This window comes from Loxodonta africana, chromosome 7 (assembly GCF_030014295.1).
Source record: "Loxodonta africana isolate mLoxAfr1 chromosome 7, mLoxAfr1.hap2, whole genome shotgun sequence".
In the NCBI taxonomy this organism is placed as follows: domain Eukaryota; kingdom Metazoa; phylum Chordata; class Mammalia; order Proboscidea; family Elephantidae; genus Loxodonta; species Loxodonta africana.
The window spans coordinates 5,374,377-5,378,577 of record NC_087348.1 but is presented as its reverse complement, the minus strand read 5'-3'; the positions used below and the strand labels follow the sequence as shown (position 1 = coordinate 5,378,577).

At 48.2% G+C, this 4,201-nt stretch overlaps 1 pseudogene; it reads left to right on the top strand.

The window, feature by feature from the left end:
- The first annotated feature begins 1,080 nt into the window (after positions 1 to 1,080).
- On the top strand, positions 1,081 to 2,075 carry LOC100669138 (phosducin-like protein; annotated as a pseudogene).
- The last annotated feature ends 2,126 nt before the right edge of the window (positions 2,076 to 4,201 follow it).

Genomic DNA, 4,201 nt, shown 5'->3' with positions numbered 1-4,201 from the left:
GAAAAAAAGACTCATTTGCTTTGGACACATCATCAAGAGGGATCAGTCGCTGAAGGAGGACATCATGTGCGGTGAAGCAGGAGGCCAAGGAGGGCGAGGGAGACTCTTGGTGAGCTGGATTGCCGCGAGAGCCACGACTGTGGACTCAAACACGCCAGCAATGATGCAGGACCAGGCAACGTTTCATTCTGTTGTACATAGGGTCGCCAAAAGTCGGCTGACTTGATGGCAGCTATCTACGCGCCTATATATCTACCTACCTACCTATGTACCTACCTATTTATCTTCTTACCTATTATCTGCCTGTCTATCTATCTACGTACCTACCTGCCTGGATGCCTGTCTTCCTATCTATCTATCTATCTATCTATCTATCTATCTATCTATCTATCTATCTATCTATCTATCTATCTATCTATCTATCTATCTATCTATCATCTATCTACCTATCTATCTACCTACCTACCTACCGACCGACCAACTGACCGACCGACCTACCTACCTACCTACCTATCTACTTGAAGACTTCAAAAGAAGCCAGTCCTGCTCTCCATTGCTGGTCCCTGCACCCCTCCCACCAACAAGGAATCAAAATGCCCAGCTGGCCTGCCTACCCTGGCTGTCCTGTGCTCCCAGGAGGGAGTGGGCTGCAAAGAGAGTTGGGTATATGCTTAGCCGCCATCTTCCCTGCCTCTCTGTCAAATCCTGCTCCCGTTATCTATTGCTGCATACCAAACCATCCCCAAACGTAGTGGCATGCAACAATGGCCATTTTATTAGGCTAACTGATTCTGTTGTAGGGAACCTAGAAGAGCCACAACAGGATGGTTTGTCTCTGTTCCATGGTATCTGGAGCCTCAATTTGGAAGGTTCAAATGGCCGGGACTGGAACCATCTGGAAGCTTCTTTACATGTCTCTGCCTGGGCTGGGGTAACTCCAAAAAACAGACTCATGGGCTATTCTCTTAGCGCTCAAGGTTGCTGACCTACTTCTCCTCCTCTAACCAAGAGCTACCCCCTTCCTTCCAGTGCCTGGAGCTGCCAGCATGAAGGGATCCCAATCATACTAGGCGGGGCACCATGGCTACTCTGGATGATAAATTGCTGGGAAGGAAGCTGCAGTACCGCTACAGCAGCAGTGAGGATGTGGACAGTGACCACGAGGACAAGGACAGAGGCAGGAGTGCCCTGGTCGGCAGTTCAATGCCTGCAGAGGCTGAGCAGACAGGTGAAGGCATCTCAGTTAATACAGGTTGAAAAGATGTGATCAATGCCTGGTGCTGTTTCAAGCAATTGGAGACAGAGCAAAAGGAAGAGCAGAACCCGGAGAAGGAAAGGCTGATCAAGAAGCTATCAATGACCTATAGGTCCCATCTGGATGAAGAGGAGGAGCAACAGAAACAGAAGGACCTCCAGGAGAAGATCAGTGAAGGAGATGGCCATGATGAACGAGGACCAAGATGGTGAAGAGTTTCTGTAGCTGTACTGGAAACAGAGAATAGAAGCCATGTGGCAGCAGCTTCACCAGGGGCCCCAATTCAAGCAGGTTTTTGAGATCCCCAGTGGAGAAGGGTTTTTAGACATGGCTGATAAAGGACAAGCACCCTCATCGTGATCTATATATATGAGAACAGCATTCCAGGGAGAGAAGCCATGGATCGGTGTGTGATCTGCCTTGCTGAGGAGTACCCAGTTGTCAAATTCTGCCTAGTCAAGAGCTCAGTTATGGGGCCAGCAGTGGGTTTACCAGGAAGGCTGTCACTTCCTGCCCTGCTGATCTACAAGGGGGTGAATGGATCGGCAATTTTGTTCGTGTCACTGACCAGCTGGGGGAAGATTTCTTTCCTGTAGACCTTGAAGCTTTTCTACAGGAATCTGGATTACTCCCAGAAAAGGGAGTCTTGGTTCTGACGTCTGTGCGCAGCTCTGCCACTTGTCACAGTCAGGATAGTGATCTGGAAATAGATTGAACTGAGAGCCTAGCTGCATACAGCTCTCATTGTTTGGGCTGCAAGATATACGTCTCTGGGTTATTTTCATTCCTTCCTGCGTCTTCTAGCTTTCCAGCTGTTCTTTGTAGTCCCTTTTATTATGCGTAAAGTCAAGAAATTCTTAGAGTATATCAGATTGCTGAAAAACCCGTGGTTAGCAATGAAGTGACTTCAAATTGTGTACACAGGAGAAGAAAAAAAAAAAACAGACTCAGCCAGGACTGTCACTGGAGCAGCTGCACGGAGCCTTTTCAGGTGGCTTGGGCTTCCTCACAATATGGCCACCTCGGGCAGTTGGATTTCTTCAATGGTGGTCCAGGGCTCCAAGCATGAGTGGTCCAGTGAACAAGACAGAGGCTCCACCACATTTTATGACCCAACCTCAGAAGTCAGAGTGTCACTTCTGCCTTGTTATTGGTCAAAGCAATTAGAAGTCCATTCAGACTAAAGGGGAGGGGACATAGGTCCCTACTTCTCAATAGGAGGAGAGTCAGAGAAGTCACAGCCATTTTTAAAATCTCCACAGAGTCTTTTCTATCACTTTTTCTAAGCATCTGGAATCTCTTGTTGTTAGGTGCTGTCGAGTCAGTTCTGAGTCATAGTGACCCCATATACAATGGAATGAAACACAGCCCAGTCCTGCGCCATCCTCACAATCATTGCTATGATTGAGCTCATTGTTGCAGCCACTGTGTCAATCCATCTCGTCAAGGGTCTTCCTTTTTTCCACTGACCCTCTACTTTAACCAAGCATGATGTCCTTCTCCAGGGACTGATCCCTCCTGATAACAGAATTCCCTGGGTGATACAAGCTGTCAGTGCACTCACCTACTAACCAAAAGGTTGGAGGTTTGAGTCCACCCAGAGGCACTTCGGAAGAAAGATCTAGCAATCTACTTCAGAAAAATCAGCCATTGAAAACCTTATGGAGCCCAGTTCTACTCTGACACACATGGGAGCGCCAGGAGACAGAGTTCATGAACTGGTTATCCAAGAGTCTAGGTGTTATGGATTAAATAGTATCCTCCTAAAAATAGGGGTTTAATTCTCACCCCCTGTTCCTGTGAAGGAGCCCTGGAGGCACAGTGGTTAGGAGCTTGGCTGCTAACCAAAAGGTTGGCAGTTCAAATCCACCAGCCAATCCTTGGAAACCATGTGGGGCAGTTCTACTCTGTCCTATTGGGTCACTATGAGTTGGAATCGACTTGATGGTAGTGGGTTTGTGTTTCAGTACCTGTGGTTGTGATCCTGTTCAGAAATAGGTTTCTTCACTTATGATGTTAATGAGGTCATACCAGAGTAGTTGTTGCTGTTAGGTACCGTTGAGTCGGTTCCAACTCGTAGCAACCCTATGCACAACAGAATGAAACACTGCCCAGTCCTGCGCCATCTACCAGAGAAGGGTGGGTCCTAAATCTCATCTCTTCTAGTTGTAAAAAAGAGCAAATTAGACACAGAGATACGAACAGGGGAGAGAAAAGCCATGTGAAGACAGTCTACAAGCAAAGGAACCAATGGAATACGTGGGGCACTTGATCAGGAAGGAATCCACATGGCTGAGGCCCTGATTTGGACTTGTAGCCTCCAGAACTGTGAGAAAATAAATGCCTGTTCTTTAAAACCCTCTACCTGTAGTGTTTCTGTTACGACAGCACTAGGAGTCTAAGACACCGGGCATTTGCAGAGAGGCACATACAAACAGATCATTCTTGAGAGGCTGTTCTGAGGGTTCACACCTGTCTGACAGGGTCTGGGGCTGTTTTAGGAGCTGTGAGTGGCCCTGGTAGGAGGAAGCCCGTTGTCATTATGAGGTCTGCCTGGTAGATAAGGAGCTCTAGCCCGCCCTTGGTAACACTTGCGAGCACGGGGAGGGTGCTGCGCCCCTTCTGTGTATAGCAGGTGTCACCCAGGTGCAGAGGATCACACTCACTCACAGCAGGGGGTGATTTTAGGTGGGATGAGGGCAGCACCACACCAATTGCAACTCACAATGAGAAGGAGTTTCCCTTTCAGCCCTTCTCGTGATAAAGAGAAAGTCTCGGTTTGGTGATAGACAGTTCTTAACGCCTCCTTAGCACTTGTGAACCTCCATCTTCACAGAAGGAGGGCCAGCCCCGAGCTCAGAGCTTCGGGCAGGCAACTGCACCCCGCACGACATTCTGAGCGTCAGTACTCTTCTACTGCATTTATTTTCTTGTGTTACCTTCTGT